This window comes from Podarcis bocagei (assembly GCF_964188305.1).
Source record: "Podarcis bocagei genome assembly, chromosome: Z".
In the NCBI taxonomy this organism is placed as follows: domain Eukaryota; kingdom Metazoa; phylum Chordata; class Lepidosauria; order Squamata; family Lacertidae; genus Podarcis; species Podarcis bocagei.
In genome coordinates, this window is record NC_138140.1 from 49,693,876 (window position 1) to 49,710,131 (window position 16,256).

General features: G+C 50.3%; 1 protein-coding gene across 6 annotated transcripts in view; it reads right to left on the reverse strand.

Annotated features, from left to right (window-relative positions):
• Positions 1 to 7,482, reverse strand: part of NLGN3 (neuroligin 3) — a 67,059-nt gene extending 59,577 nt beyond the window's left edge. For 4 of the 6 annotated variants that reach the window (XM_081180431.1, XM_081180428.1, XM_081180430.1 and 1 more), the window contains exon 1: positions 7,296 to 7,481. The gene's annotated coding sequence lies outside the window, so the exon portion shown is untranslated. Of the gene's footprint in view, positions 1 to 7,295 lie in introns of all 6 variants that reach the window. The other 2 variants (XM_081180429.1, XM_081180426.1) reach the window with 1 other exon arrangement.
• Between the last annotated feature and the right edge of the window lie 8,774 nt (positions 7,483 to 16,256).

Below are 16,256 nucleotides of genomic sequence, written 5' to 3' on the forward strand. Positions count from 1 at the left end.
TCCTGAAGCAAAGTTCTTAAACTGAAGCACTATTTCTGGGTTAGCGGAGTCTGTAACCTGAAGTGTATGTAACCTGAAGCGTATGTAACCCCAGATACCACTGAATAGCTCAGTCAATAGAGCACAGAATCTTGGAATTGTAGAGGGGGAAGGGACCCAGAGGCCATGGTGGAGGAAGCCACTTGGGTGCCTGGGGTGGTGCACCCAGGGGTGTGGCGAGCAGCCCATAAGGGTGGGGGCAGGGCTGGATTTAGGTTTGATGATTTAGGTTTGATGATGAAGGTAATGGGGCCCTTTATATGTCCAGCTGTCCTTATCGCTTTTTTGTGTTGAATATATGCTATATGGTCATTAATGGACCTAACAGGTATCTAAAGCCATTTGCACATAACAAAATATGTATTTTATCAAAGTAATTGTTGAATACAATTAAGAAGTATATTAATAGTGAAATTCTTTTTAATATTTTTGGGGGGCCCAGGAGAGTGGGGCCCTATATAAGCTTGTTTAGCTTATATGTAAATCTGGCACTGGGCGGGGTGAGCCACCCATAGGGGCCTACAGCTGGAGGGAGGCAGCAGGCAGACCCTTTGGGCAGCACAGAGCCTGCATGCACTCAAGCCACCACATCTCTCCCAGGAAAGACGTGTGGTTTGGGCGCGCTGCAGGCCCCGCGGTGAGTGCTTCCCAGCATTTTGTCACCCCCCTCAGTGGTGACACCTGGGGTGACCCACACCCAGCACACACCCCTTCTTCCACCCCTGCCCTGAGGATCGTCTAGGCCAGGGGTCAGCAATTTCTTTTAGCCACGGGCTGGTCCACTGTCCCTCAGACCTTGTGGTGGGCAGGAGAAGCGGCATGGAGGGACTGGAAGAAGAGGCGAGGGGGGCAAGTACTCCTCCCCACCCCCAACTGATGCACTAACTTTCCCAGGGGCTGCCACTGCCGCTGCCACCACCACCACTACCGCCACTGTTTCTCGTGGGTAACCAGAGCAAGCTTATCCGCTCTGCTCTCTGGCCACAGGAGCACCAGGGTGGCGGCAGCGGAGGGACGATGAGCGGCGCAAAAGGGCTGGCTCCGAAGAGGGGCTGCTTAAAATAGCACCCAGCCAGCTCAGCCCAGCCCCCTTCCTCCTCTAGGCAGGGCGGGGAGAAGGCAGGAGGGAGGGAGGGAGGAGGCGCTGCCATGGGGGGAATGGAATGGTGCGGGGTGGGGGGAGGCGCATCCCAAACAAACAGAATCCCCATGCTGATCCACGGACAGTCTGTGGGCCAGATCCTGAAGGCAACTGGGCCTGATCTGGCCCGCGGACCTTAGTTTGCTGACCCCTGGTCTAGTCCAACCTCCTGCAGTGGGAGGAGGGTCAGGGTCGTGTGTTCATGGGTTGTACTAGAGCAGGGCTGTCCAATAGGTGGATCGCAATATACTGGTCAATCGGGGGGTGTCAACAACTCTGGCTTCCTAAAAAAAGCTCAACAGCTCTGACAATGGGTAGATCACTGCCAGTTTTTTTATACTGTGAGTAGATCGTAGACTCTTGGAAGTTGAACACCCTTGGACTAGAGGATGCTTGTACAGTCATACCTCAGGTTACAGACGCTTCAGGTTGCGGTTTTTTTTTGGGTGGCGGACTGCCGAAACCTGGAAGTACCGGAACGGGTTATTTCCAGGTTTTGAGACTTCCGGGGTGGCGCCTCCAGTGATGACGGACTCCCTCTGAACTGGAGGGACAAGCTCCGCACGAAATGGGTCTTTCCCGCTGCGGCGTAGCGGGGACCCTTCTGAAAATCACAGGCGGATGAAGCCTGTGACCGTGGGATTCGGCGGGCACCTTTAGCGCCCCAACCCACTAAGGAACCCAGAAACAGGCTCCGAAGTGAAGAGGGGGAAGTGGCGCAGTGCTGTGAGTCAATTGCTTTTTCTGCGGAGCGAAGCCGCACAGCCGTTGCCGGAGAGCGCTGCCTTTTTCCTGGGACAATTTGGCATCGAAAATAACTAACCGTGAGTACTGGAACGCTAAATACCTGGATTTTAAACAAGAATTGGCGGAATAAAAGGAACTTGGACTCTAAAATTTACCCTGATTTGGTACTGAAATGGAAAGGGCTAAACAGGAAGTCACCCTTCCGTTCTCTTGTAGTTACAACAAAGCAAAGACAACGTAAACTAGAGCCTTAAAAATCACTTTTAAAGGATCATCTTTCATCATTCAAAATTGCGGAACCCCCCTTCGGAAGCAGGGGAAGAAGGGGGACCTTTATTGAGTTGTTTAAACCTGAGGAAATAAAGTTAAAGTAAAGTAATTTTCCACTGTCCTGACCCTGGAGTGGGGCGTCAGATTTGATGACTGAAGCTCATTGACCAGAAATAAATGCTTTGACTGATAGTTAAAAGAAGGGAAATATTGTGATTCCATTGTTTCCTTTCGTCTCTTAAAAGAACAAATATGGACAAAATATCTTAAAGAAGAAACTCTGTTGCTATTGTTTTCAAGGAAAAGAACAATCAGAAGTTTTTCCCCCTAGAGGGGAACTATGAAATTGTAACTAAATCCTGGGAACTTGCGGCTGTTACTGATTACAACTGTGGGAAAGAATTTTGTGACCTTGCAGGACAATGCCTTCAGAAGCACTGTTGGGTGCTTTCTGTAAAATAAACGCCCTATTGGATCAGTTAAGTCAGAAGATGGTTTTTATGACTAATGCTGCCAGAACCTTTGATCAGGTAGTGGAAAAGTACATGGAGCCCATTCAGGAACTAAAACAGGAGCGTGCCATGATAGAACAACAAAAAGAAGAGGAATTTGCTGAATCTGGGACGCCAGGCATGGAGGGACTTTTGGCCCAGCAGGAAAATGAGCCTTTGGATCTGATAAATGAACTTGGAAAAAACCAGATTTGGAAAGATAAAGTTTGGATTGAACTGGAAATGGGGGGTTGGACTGACCCCCCTATGCAGGGATGTTTGGACTTTCCGAGTCTGGTAATGGGCCGTCAGAGGTTTGGAGCTGTTGGGACTTTCAATTTTGGAGGGAATTTGAAATATGTTTTTAAACATCACATGGAGCTTAGGCTGGACTGTGAGAAAAGGGCTGATTTGCTGAAAAGGGTCAAAAACAATATTAAGCTGGAGTTCCCGCGAGTGAAAGGAAAATATGAAGAAGAGCTGCGGAAGGGACATGGAAGAGATTTGAAGGCCTCGGATATAAGAGCACCAGGTTAATGTGCCAGACTAATGGGACAAAAAAAAAAAAAAAGAAAGAAAAGAAAAAGACTGACAATCCCGGGACCGGGGGGGAGGGGACGCTGGAAGAAGATTGGATTGTTTTTATTTTACTGTATTTTTTTAATATTATTTTTACTAGAAATGTTTTATGAATGTTGGGAAAATGTTGAAATGAAATAACTTGGCTCTTGTAAAAATGTTTAAAGAATTTGGCAAAAAGGTAATGGTTATGAGAAGTTGGTAAAAAAGATTTAAGTTTTAAGCTTTAAGGTCGTTTTTATAAGACAAGATGATAAGAGAGTAAGGTAACGTAAAGATAAAATATTATAAATTATGGAAAGGATTTGCTGTGACAATTATTAATCAAGATACAAGAGATGGAAGGAGGAGGAGGTCATGGAAAGAAGGTAATGGAAATTGGAGAATTTGAAACCTATGGTTTTATTTTTTATTTTTCTTCTTATGCTTCTGTTGTTGTTTTTTTTTGTAATTTTGTCTTATTTCTGTGTAATTAAAAAATTTTTTTTGTTTCAATAAATATCATTTTATATATATTTCCAGGTTTCGGCAGTCGCGCATGCAGAGAAGCACCAAATCACAACCCGCGCGTGCGCAGACGTGCCGCTGCAGGTTGCGAACGTGCATCCCGCACGGATCACGTTCACAACCCGAGCGTCCACTGTACAGTCATACCTCGGGTTACAGATGCTTCTTGTGTGTTTTCAGGTTGCGCACCACGCCAAACCCAGAAGTACCGGAACGGGTTACTTCTGGGTTTCGGTGCTTGCGCATGCGCAAAAACACTAAATCATGCTTTACGCATGCACAGAAGTGCCTAATTGTGCGTGCCCAGACTGGGCGCTGCGGGTTGCATGGATCACGTTCACAACCCGAGCGTCCACTGTAGTCCCTTCCAACTCCATAATTCTAGGATTCTATGATTTATAGGCTTATCCCGAGAGCATGGCTTGAGTTCAGGCAGTCTCCTACCCAAGACTGACCACTGTTTGCCGGAGTCTGATTCCACTGGCCAGTTGCCTTTTGACCCTCACAGTAACCTCTGTGCAAGCCTGGCTACTTACCTCTATGGAAAGATCCTTGGACGAGGGCTATGAAGCCCTAGGCTTAGCAAATGCGGTTACTGCTCAAGGATTTGGACTACCAAGCCTTGAACCACATCCAGTTCTCAGCAGGTCATCTGTGTTTCTGAAGAACACCAGCACAACGCAAACATTGTGACTGGCCTGATCCAGTACAGGAGGCAGCTTATTATAGCAGGAACCATGGGGGAGGGGGTTTATGGCGGAAATCTTCTGGGGTGACTGCAATACCCACTGCCATCAGCAAAGCCTTGTGGCAACAGGGTGTGCATGAGGACAACCGTGTCCCTTTCATCCATAAGCTCCCATTCACTTCCATGGAGCAGGGAGTCAGGCTGCAGCCGGAGAATCTCTTTAATCTCCTTCCCAGAGCCTGCTATGCTGATGGTCAAGAGTAGAGACACACACAATCTTCCTGATTACAGCCCTTTCCCTTCGCTCCAGTTGCATTAGGAAAATGAAAAGGAATTTTGTTTGGAACAAGGAAAACGAATTGCAAAATGGGAACACCCTCAAAAAAGGGTGTAAATTTTGTACACACACACACCTACCTCAGGGTTCCATCAAAATCTACAATTCTATGATTCTGTGATCCGCGAGGTACCCCGGACCTAAGTTTTTGGATAACTCAGTTGGTTAGAGCATGGTGCTGATAACACCAAGGTTGCAGGTTCGATCCCCATATCGGACAACTGCATATTCCGGCATTGCAGGGAGTCGGACTAGATGATCCACAGGGTCCCTTCTAGCTCTACAATTCTATGATTCTGTGCCATTCTCACAGCTTGCAACTAGATACGCCCGTGGGAAGCCTGCATAAAGGACCTAAGAGCTAAGAATCATTCTTTCTGCTTGTGATTCCCAGCAAGCGGAATTAAGTGGTGTGCAGTGGGAGCAGAACAGGACCATTCAGGCCAGTAGTCTTCTGCTCCCCTGTGAATTTTGTCTAAGCCTCTTTTAAGGCCATCCAAACTGGTGGCCATCACTCCCCCCTCCCCCCCAGTATCCTGGCAGAGAGGCAGCTGGGAGGCTTCAGCAAGTCCTTGTTCACTGGCGATGCCCACACAGCTGTAAAACAGAGTGGCAGGAGCCCCCTTGTCCAGCCAGCCTTCCTCCATCCTTGCTTCAAGAGAGTCTCAGCAAGAAGCTCTACCCAAGCGGAATGAGCCCTTTTCTGACAAACACGTGGAGGGTCAAATCGAAGTTACTAGTCCCTCGGGAGGAGAGAGACACCGACCTAATTCTACAGCACGCTGGAGCATATCTTAACACACACCACAGTGTGCTGGCAAGCATGAAGCCAAGGGTAACTGCTACAGCTAGTCCTATCTGGTCTTCCCTTCAGTTTCACTCCTGAGAAAGGGTCAACCTCCAGGTCTCCAGCGCTGAAATCCGGAGGAGACTGGAACAGCCAGTCGGAGGGGCTGCAAAGTTTCCTGCCCTCTGCTAGAGGGAGGGAGTTGTGTAACCATGGGAACTAGGCCGGAAGGAGGGCCAATCATGTGCCCTCCAGGTGTTTTGAACTACAGCTTGCAGCCGCCCCAGCCAGCATGCCCTGGGTGGCACAGGAGGGCACCAGGCTGCAAAAGGATGATGGGCAGTCGGGCTGGCATGGCTCAGCTGCAAGGAGGAGATGCCCCTGCTGGAGCCCGTCCCTCTTTCTCTACAGAAGCCCAACACTGCAGGCTTCCCTTCTGCCACTCCCTCTCTCCTCACCCACCAGGTGAGGGGAGGGTGTGCTCGTCTGCACCAGCACACGCACAAACGGAGGCAGGGGGACCTAAGGACCTCAACCAGGATGGGACCGGGAAGGCTCCCAAAGGCAGCCAAGAGGGAGCATACGAGAAAGGCACTCTCTGCACATGCTCACGGGCCCCCGGCTCTCTTACGCGCCACTGCAGGGGGAGGCTTCTGCGTGCCAAAGGAGTGCCTGGACCAATGCTACTCTTGCCTCCATAGGGAAAGGCAACTACATACTCCCCAGCCTTCCGGAGATTTGGGGGAGGAGGGCCGAGCAGGCCGCCGCTCCCTGAGGGCCCTGTCTGCCAGCTTTGGGCCCCGAGTTCCCACCCCCACCCCCATTAGTCTGCCCGCTTGCCCCGAGGCCAAACCCCAGGATCGAGGCCAAAGGGCCGGAAAGCGGCGTCCCAACAGGCCTGGGCCGCCGCGGCAGCAGGAGGGGTGACGAGGCCTGCTGTCGGGGCTCCCCAAGGAGAAGGGGGGTGGGCGCGCGACGGGGACGCGCAGGGGAGGCTGTGCACCCTCGTGGGCAGGCCCTCCAGCCATAATCATGGCGGATTGGGGCCACCCCACGCGCCAAGCTCCCCCTCCCCAGCAAGCACAAACCTCGATGCCGGCCACCCACCCAGACCCCTTCCTCGGCAACAAGGGGCGGGGAGTGAGGAAACGAGCGCCCGGTCACGCGCCCCCAAGGCACAGACACACCGACAACCATCGCCGGTTATAGAAATTTCGGGAGGGGGGGTGGCGAGGGTGCGCGGAGAGGTGATGGAGACGCGCGCCTGGACCGACAGTTGGATGGACGGGGAAAACCGCCCCCACCCGTGTTTCTACCTCTTATGCCTTAAAAAAAAAAGAATGGGGGGGGAGGCTCTCCTCTATGCCATCCTCCTCCGCACCGTCTCCATGGCAACGCCACAGAGACCGGTCACAGCAGCAGCAACCCCCCCCCTCGCTCCTCCGCCACCCCCGCACTTGCTCCCATCCTCCACCCAGACCCACGGAAATCGCCCCTGAAATGGAGACGGGAATCGGGGAGAGCGCTCGAAGCTGCCGCTGCAGCTGGAAGGAAGGATTGCGAACGGGGAATCCCGCTGTCTGCAACCCACCCGGCGGCGCTGGGCGGGTGAGGGGTGGGGGGAAGCCTTCGCTCTGCCTGTCGGTCCTCCTGCCGTCCGTCCGTCGGTCTGTCCATCTCCCTCCCTCCCTCCTTGCTCGGCCACTCACCCGACGCGCTCCTGCTGCGCTGGGCTGGGGCGAGGAGAAGGAGGCGGTAGCGCGGGGTACCCCGCGGCGGCAGCCATGCCGGGCTAGTCCAGTCCGAGCCGTGGCGAGCGCTGGTGGCTTGGCGGCGGCGCGGGAGGAGGGGCGGCTAGGCGGGCGCGGGAGGGCTCCTGCAACGGCCGCCGTCAGCGCCGCCGAAGTCCCCGCCCCGCACGCGCGTGCCTGCCTCCCCTCGCCAGGCGCCTCGTCGTCGGCGTCTTTTGGTTCTCGCCTCTTCGCCCAGCCGGCCCCGAGAGCGCGCCCGGGCGGAGCACGCGGGAGCGAGGGGCGCGCGCGTGCACGACGGAGAGGGGGGCGAGGAGGAGAAGGGGCTGCTGGGCCGGTAACCCCTTCATCGCCGCTGCCCGATGATGCAAGGAGGGACCACCTCCCTCTCCCCCAAAAAGGGACCCCCTCTTTTTGAGACTCGCCTTTGCGGGGGGAGGGGCTTGTTTCTAGCAGAGAAGGGTCATCTGGGCATCTCCCCCTCCCGAGATACCACCCTCCCCCCCAGAGCATCCTATTCCTTTTTGCAGCTCACCTGGAGCACAATTCCTGACAGTCTCGCCCACCGCCTGCTTTAGGCTCGGCCTATGACTCCCCCATTCCCCCTGCGTCTCATGGTTGCGCAAGCGATCCATATTGTACCGAGGGGTGGGGTGGTTAGGGGGCAAGCAAGTTCCTGCTGTGGAACTCTGAGGCTGCTCTACCTTCTCCCAGAGCCCCCCCCCAGCCTTGGAGGTGAGTCGCCCATGCAGGACAGGAGGCGAGATGGGCTCTGCCTTTGACTCTGTGGAATCCCCAGCCCCCCAGAAGGGGAACAGACTCTGGTCCTGTGCGGGAAACACGGGGACTCGGTGAGAGAGCACCTCCTTTGCCTGCAGAAGGTCCCAAGTTCAATTCCCTGCAGCATCTCCAGGTAGGCCTGGACATGTCCCCTGCCTGAAACCTCAAAGAGTTCCTGCCAGTGAGCATAGGCACTACTGAGCGAGATGGACCAATGGTCTGACTCAATTTAAGGAGGTTTCCTGCGCTCCAATTCTCTCCCTCCCTGGTTTGAGCAAGCTGTAGGTTGTTGAGATGTTCAAACAGGCAAAGCAGCATCAGAAACCACTGCTTAGGAAAGTTGCTCACAGGCAGAGCACCTGCCTTGCATTCAGAAGGTCCACCCTTGGCATTGCCAGGTAGGGCTGGACAAGACCACTTCATGCAGACAACAGGTGTACCAAAGGTTTGACTCTGTACAATGCATCTTCCTAAGTTTTGCCTGAGACTAACTTGGCCATGTGAGAGGGGAGATGTTGCACCCCACGTGCAGTGCCACAAGCATAGGCACTTGGCAACATGTGGTGGTCATCCCAATATCTGGGAGGTGTCTAGAATGTCAAGGACGGCCACAGGAAGGTGAGCCAAGGAGCTGCTGGTGCTACCTGCCCCCCCAACATCTGCCACCTGAGGCATTCACCTTAATGGTAGGGCTGGCCCTGTTCCTAGTTACAGAAAGGCAGGAGTCCCATGGGGAACCACTGCAAGAATATGACTGGGACCTATTCCAGATCAATCATCCATAAATGTGATACCATCTGGTCAGCCACTTTAAAAGTTACTAGTTATTGGCTATTCCAGAAAGTTTACAAGACTCCACAGCCTCTTGACACCTGGTAGCTGTCTGTTTGGGTGCCCACCTTAGGGGAGTGCTGAGAAGAGCTGGAATGGAACAAGGGTCAAAGTTGGAACGCCTCTTGCCACTGGGTTAATGTAGTGCTGTCGCCCTCTGGTGGCTGACACACAGGTGGTGAGTTTCTGGTAGCCTATCTTTCTTGTCCTTGGGTGAGCAAGGTTTAACCTATTGGGTCTCTTGGCTTGAGCCCAAGATATCCATCTGTATTGGGAGACAATGGAGTGTGTCTCTAGGAGCGAAGTCAAACTGCTAGAGAATCACAGCGCCTGCTGTGGCTGCAGAGGCCAGTAACTCATAACTCCTGTCTCCTGCGTTGCCTTTGCTGCATTAGCAGCACCAAAATGACCTCTCCAGGGTGCAAGCCTGGCAGTGTGTCTGGAGGTCCTGGGCAGCCCAGATGACAAGACCCCCCCCCCCCGCCTTGCTGATATGGTTCAAAGGAAAGGAGAGCAAGATTTTTGGCATCAGCTTGGCTGCAGGAGTGGCTGGAAGGAAGTGTACAAGGTGCCATTGAATCAGCTTAGGGACTTTACTCTGAATTCGCATAGGGTTTACTCCTTAGCCTTTTCTTCTCTCAAAGAACCTCTGAGTAGGTAACAGTATGGCATTTTTCACATCCAGATGCACTTTGAAAAGTGAAAGATATCTAAAAAGCCATTGTTCTTGATAGAGGCTCAGAATTAGGAATGCTCAAACACAAGAGGAACCATGCTGGATTAGGCCAAGGACCCATTGGATTCAGCCTGCTGCTTCCCCACCATAGAATCATAGAGTTGGAGGATCATCTAGTCCAATCATTTGCAGCTGACCCCTACAGGGATCAAACCTGCAACCTTGGTGTTATCAGCACCACACTGAGCTATCCAGGCTGGATGCCTCGGGGAAGCCCAGAAGCAGGATGGGAGTGCAAAAGCACTCTCCCAATGCAACCAGCATTCAGTGATATGTTGCATCTGATCCTGGTGGTGGTAGTATTCAACCTTCATTATGACCAGTAACCACGAGCCTTGTCCCCCACCATGAATTTGTCTAATCTTTCTTTATTGCAAAGAGCCTGATCTTTTGGGGAAGATGGTTTTATTACATAAGCCTTCCCAATGAACACGGATTGTGCAACCTAAAGTTGCCAGTATGTGAGTGAATCCCACCCTAAAATAGTGGCTGTCTGGAAGCACCCTGTGTTTGCTCAGGAGTAAGTCCTATAGAATTCATTGGGGTTTACACCAAATAATTACCGCCCAGTCAGTCTGACATCAATACCAGGGAAGATTCTGGAGCAGATCATTAAGAAAACAGTCTGTGAACACCTATAAAGGAATGCTGCGATCACCAATAGTCAGCATGGATTTCTGAAAAATAAGTCATGTCAGACTAACCTGATCTCGTTTTTTGACAGAATTACAAGCCTGGTAGATGAAGGGAACTCAGTGGATATAGCCTACCTTGATTTCAGTAAGGCATTTGACAAGGTGCCCCATGATATTCTTGTAAAGAAGCTGGTAAAATGCGGTCTTGACTATGCTACCACTCAGTGGATTTGTAACTGGCTGACTGACCGAACCCAAAGGGTGCTCATCAATGGTTCCTCTTCATCCTGGAGAAGAGTGACTAGTGGGGTGCCACAGGGTTCTGTCTTGGGCCCGGTCTTATTCAACATCTTTATCAACGACTTGGATGATGGACTCAAGGGCATCCTGATCAAATTTGCAGATGACACCAAACTGGGAGGGGTGGCTAACACCCCAGAGGACAGGATCACACTTCAAAACGACCTTGACAGATTAGAGAACTGGGCCAAAACAAACAAGATGAATTTTAACAGGGAGAAATGTAAAGTATTGCACTTGGGCAAAAAAAATGAGAGGCACAAATACAAGATGGGTGACACCTGGCTTGAGAGCAGTACATGTGAAAAGGATCTAGGAGTCTTGGTTGACCACAAACTTGACATGAGCCAACAGTGTGACGCGGCAGCTAAAAAAGCCAATGCAATTCTGGGCCTCATCAATAGGAGTATAGCATCTAGATCAAGGGAAGTAATAGTGCCACTGTATTCTGCTCTGGTCAGACCTCACCTGGAGTACTGTGTCCAGTTCTGGGCACCACAATTCAAGAAGGACACTGACAAACTGGAATGTGTCCAGAGGAGGGCAACCAAAATGGTCAAAGGCCTGGAAACGATGCCTTATGAGGAATGGCTAAGGGAGCTGGGCATGTTTAGCCTGGAGAAGAGGAGGTTAAGGGGTGATATGATAGCCATATTCAAATATATAAAAGGATGTCACATAGAGGAGGGAGAAAGGTTGTTTTCTGCTGCTCCAGAGAAGCGGACACGGAGCAATGGATCCAAACTACAAGAAAGAAGATTCCACCTAAACATTAGGAAGAACTTCCTGACAGTAAGAGCTGTTTGACAGTGGAATTTGCTGCCAAGGAGTGTGGTGGAGTCTCCTACTTTGGAGGTCTTTAAGCAGAGGCTTGACAACCATATGTCAGGAGTGCTCTGATGGTGTTTCCTGCTTGGCAGGGGGTTGGACTCGATGGCCCTTGTGGTCTCTTCCAACTCTATGATTCTATGATTCTATGATTCTACACCCAGAAAAGTGGGGTTATGATTGCACCCTAAGCTGGGGTGGGGGCAGGGATGACAAGGCTGTGCATCCTGGAGAATATACAGAAAAATTAAATAATCCTCCAATTGGGGTAAGAACAGTGGCGTAGCGTGGGTTGTCAGCACCCGGGGCAAGGCAAGTAATTTGCGCCCCCTAACCCGTGGATTTGCGCCCCCTAACCCTAACCCCCAGATGTTGCGCCCAGTGCGGCCGGCCCCCCCTGCACCCCCCACGCTACGCCACTGCGTAAGAAACCATGGAAGGTGTTTGATAAGCTTGGTGCATTTCAGGGTGGGAGAGGAGCTCTCTTGACCTTCCTTTTGCCACAACAATCTGGAGAGATTCAAAGTCTGGCACACACTGGGGGGGGGGGCAAGCAAGCCCCTGCTGTGTGGCCTCCATGGGCCCATTTATTCATTTAGACTCTTTCTATTTTGCTTGTTTAGAATATATTCTATGTAAAAATATCTGTAAGCAGCATGCAGAAAACTAAAAAAACGATTCAACAACCCCATAAATGCCAATTACTAATAAATATATGCAGATACTACTTTGACACACCTTTCCATACAACACTTCTCGGCCTCCTGCCTCTTGCCCTGGGGCCCAAACTAACTCACCATCACTGGCCCTAGCCTTTCCCTTTTATGATTTTAGGCTTGCTTTTATGGCACCAAGGTGGGTGGAACTTCCTGAGGCTGCCCCCAGGCATCTGTTCTCAGAGGAAACTGCATCTCAAGGCCCCCACCACCAAGGCAAAGGAATGGACAAATCTGGCCCTGAGGGGAGCATCGGAAGAGTCATTTTGGGTAAACTATCACAGATCCTGTCTAGAGTTTTAAGACAACCGGAGACATAAACCAGTAAGAGAGACTCCACAGAGCACCTCTATTTCGGTTAACAGCCAATTAACCTTCCCTTGTCCATTTTCTGCTGTGTGAATTGAGTTTATTCGGATCTTCCATGAAACCGAGCCTGCACGACCCTCAGCTGAAGAGTGCTGGTTTCTGCCAGCAGTTGCATCTGAAGCAATTGACTCTTTGGAGCAAAGGTTTTCCATTTTTGCCCTGGTGGTGCTTCTTGAGCCACAAACAATACGGCTCAAGCTCCACCAAGGTCAGCCAAGACAACCACTCCCCTGATGAGCAAATCTGCCCTTGCCCTCTCTCAGCTGTACCTTCAATCTGAATGATGCCAAGCTGTCAAAAGGAAAGTGGGAAACGCAAGTGTCCTAAGTTGTCTTTGAAACACATGCAAGGGATGTTAGAAGGGCTGGGGGGGGGGGGCGAAATCTGTCAGAGACAATGCAGTCACAAGGGACAGCTTTGTTCCTGCGGGAGGGCTCACCTTCATCTTCCAAAACAGCAGCTTGACAGATTTACTTTGAGGAGATGGCTAACACAGTGGGGCATTTTAGAAAAAGTTCTGCTAAGCCAGCCCTGCAGTGTCAGAGGCAGTATGTCTCTGTATACCAGTTTCTAGAAATCGCACATGGGGAGAGCACCACTGTGCTCAGGTCCTGCTTGGGGGCTTCTTGTGAGGGCAGGTGCAGGAGACTTTTGGCCCTCCAGGTGCTGCTGAACTAGAACTCCCCCTGGCCTTGCCAGCATGTGCAATGACCAGGGAAGGTGAGTGTTGTAGTTCAGCCACATCTGGAGGGCTACAGGTTATCCACACCTGCATTGGGGCATCTGGTCAGTCCCTGTGAGAACAGGATGCTGGATGGGATGAACCATTGATCTGACAGCACCTCCACCAGTAGCAGGAGAGGAGCAACAGCTGGGACAACTGCAAAGCAGGTAAAACTTTTGCCACCATCTCCCTGCTTTGCTTTGCCACTGCTCCCCCTGAAAGGAGAAAAAAGTTGCCAGAAACCCTGGACCCACTCATCACTGATTTAAAGCAGATAGCCTGATGTGAGACTTCTGGGTATGATGGGGAGGCTAAAACAGGGGGGGGGGAGAAAAATGTTGGGTTGACATGGTGTTGGGGTAGGGGTTGAGGGTTTTTTATCTGCTAGTTAGTGGGTGGGAGTATTGCTTTGTTTATTGTTTGAGTATTGCTAATGTTTTCATTACTGTTTAGGGGACTGGTGTGTTGTGTTCATCCATACGTTGTATGAAATGTCAACATATCATACAATTTCTTTTTTCCTGTGGTATGATGTATTCACATATATTTTTATTTAATCTAAGGCACTTGTAGACCTTTGGGTGACATAAATAAACAAAGCAAAATGTTCCTGTTTAGAAGCCATGCATGTCCTTCTCTGCTGGGGAGCACAAAAGGGCCCATCCATCTCCACAGGAATCTAGATGTGTACCTGCCATCTGGAATTTTGCCTGCCAGTCACATTTGGGCCAAACATTTCCAGAAAGCTGCAAGGGATAATAATACCCACTCTTCTCCATTCCTCAGGCCTGCACCAGTTTCCTTTGATTGAGAGGGTGCTCCGTAGGGACTGATCCCTCGTCTCCCAGGCCCTAGTCCAACACGCCAACCTCTGCACTATCACTGGCTCAAATGCTCTAAGACCCAAAAAACAAAGAGGGTGTGTGTGTAGAATGAGGGGGGTGATGCTCTTTTGCAGATCTGGCATTTCTCTCATCCCTCTTCCCGTTGAGTTCTGTGGAGCCCTGCTTTTGCCACAGAACAAATGAGAAACACAACAGAACGGTCACATCTGAGAAGCACAGAAGGTGATACTGAGGCGATAGCTTTTTGTCAAACAGACCCTGGACCTTTCAAACCCCTCTGCAAGCATTTTAGCCACATGTAGGTTTTGCTTTTCTATTGTCCACCACACACAGGTGATCATAGCAAAAAGTAGGGTAGGGGGGAGGCTTGAAGCTTTAACTGTCTCAGCTCCATTTAGAGATGTGACAGAAGCTGGTGTAGAAGAAATGGAAAGATGTTCCTTTCTCTCAGAGTGCTAGAACTCAGCCGGGGTCATCCAGTGAGGCTGAATGTTGGACTATTCCAAGTGGATAAAAGGAAGCATTTCTTCACATGGCATGTAGTTAAAATATGGAATTTACTTCCACAAGATGTAGCGATGGCCACCAGTTTGGACAGCTTTAAAAGAGGATTGGGCAAATCTGTGCAGGGTAAGACTGTCAGTGGCCACTAGCCAAGGTGGGTCCACGGTCAGAGGCTGAATGCCTTTCAGTACCAGTCGCTGGGAATCACAAGAGGGGAGAGTTGCTGCTGCTGCTGCTGCTGCACGATGGTCCTGTCTGTGGATGTCCTACAGGCACCTGGTTAGCCACAGTGAGATCAGGACAGTGGACAAGATGGGCCTTGGTGGCCTGATTCTGCCATTCCTATTTACTGTGTTCTTTGCTCTGACTGCTTTTCTTTTTGGGTGCCTGTGAAGTATATAGCTTTCTTTCTTTCTCCTCACTTGAAAGCACCTCTCTTATTTCCTGTCCATTACAAGATTCTGGTCCATTCTCTAAATAAACAAGCCCTACGCATCAAAGAAAGCAAAACCCGCTAGCTAGCCAGCCAGTTCTGTCTGGCATTTATATGAAGGAACATGCCTAGAAGTTGGAATAGTGGAGTTTTATTTGGGAGTTGGAAGGTAGGAGGAGAAGGCAGCAAACACAGAACCAGTCAGAAGAAACTGAAGCACCCACTTCGCTGAGTATGGGAAGAGCAATTCAGAGGAGCTAAATTTATGGACAGAAGAATCTCTGTTAAAGTCTATCTGTATTATAAGGCCCAGGTATAACACCCTAACCCAGAAAAGAAAAGTAGATTGCTTTGATGTTGGTGAAATTTAATTCCTAGTTTGGGTGAAGCCAGTCAGCAGCTCTCCACCTTCTGTCTGGTGCATATGATCTGGGACTCCGCTGTGAGAAGCGCCTTAAACAAAAATGAAGTGAGAGGAAAGTGTCAGGACCTTGGAGAGCGCCATCGCGCAAGTGGAAAATCTACTACCCTAAAAAGCATAACCAGAAAAGATGTTCTTGCCTTTAGAAGACATCCAATGAAGCTGAATGCTGGAAGATTCCAGACATATAAAAGAAAATGCTTCTTATTTTTATTATTTATTAATTTTGTATACCACTCTTCATCTGTAGATCTCAGGGCTGTTCACAACATAAAAATACAATATAAAAACACAAAATATATAATATAAACAACAACAAAACACAAACCAGTAAACCCATCCTATCCCACAAACACATATATAAGATGTCAATCAGCCCAAAGCCTGACTGAAGAGGAATGTTTTCAAGTGGTGCCTCGTGGTGTATTGAGGTGCCGCTATTTTCAGCTGAGCTTTCCCCAGCCCTGGTTTTTGTGAATGTGCAGGTGTGAAAACCTGGACACTCTACCTCTTCCTAATAGGGTTTCCCCCTGCACCTCCCTTGTGCCAGTTAACACTCTTCTGAAACAGGGGCACCGAGCTTGTGTCCTTCCAGATATAGCTGAACTACAGTTCCCATCATTCTTCACCATTAATTAGATTGGCTGCAGCTGATTGGAGCTGGAATCCAGAGACATCCAGATGCCCAAAGATTCTCTGCTGCTGATCTAAGCTAAACATAGCAGGTTCCTCTTTGATCCTTCCCTTCTCCTCTCTTATATCCCACCCACCTTCTCAATTTATCAACATTTCTCCTG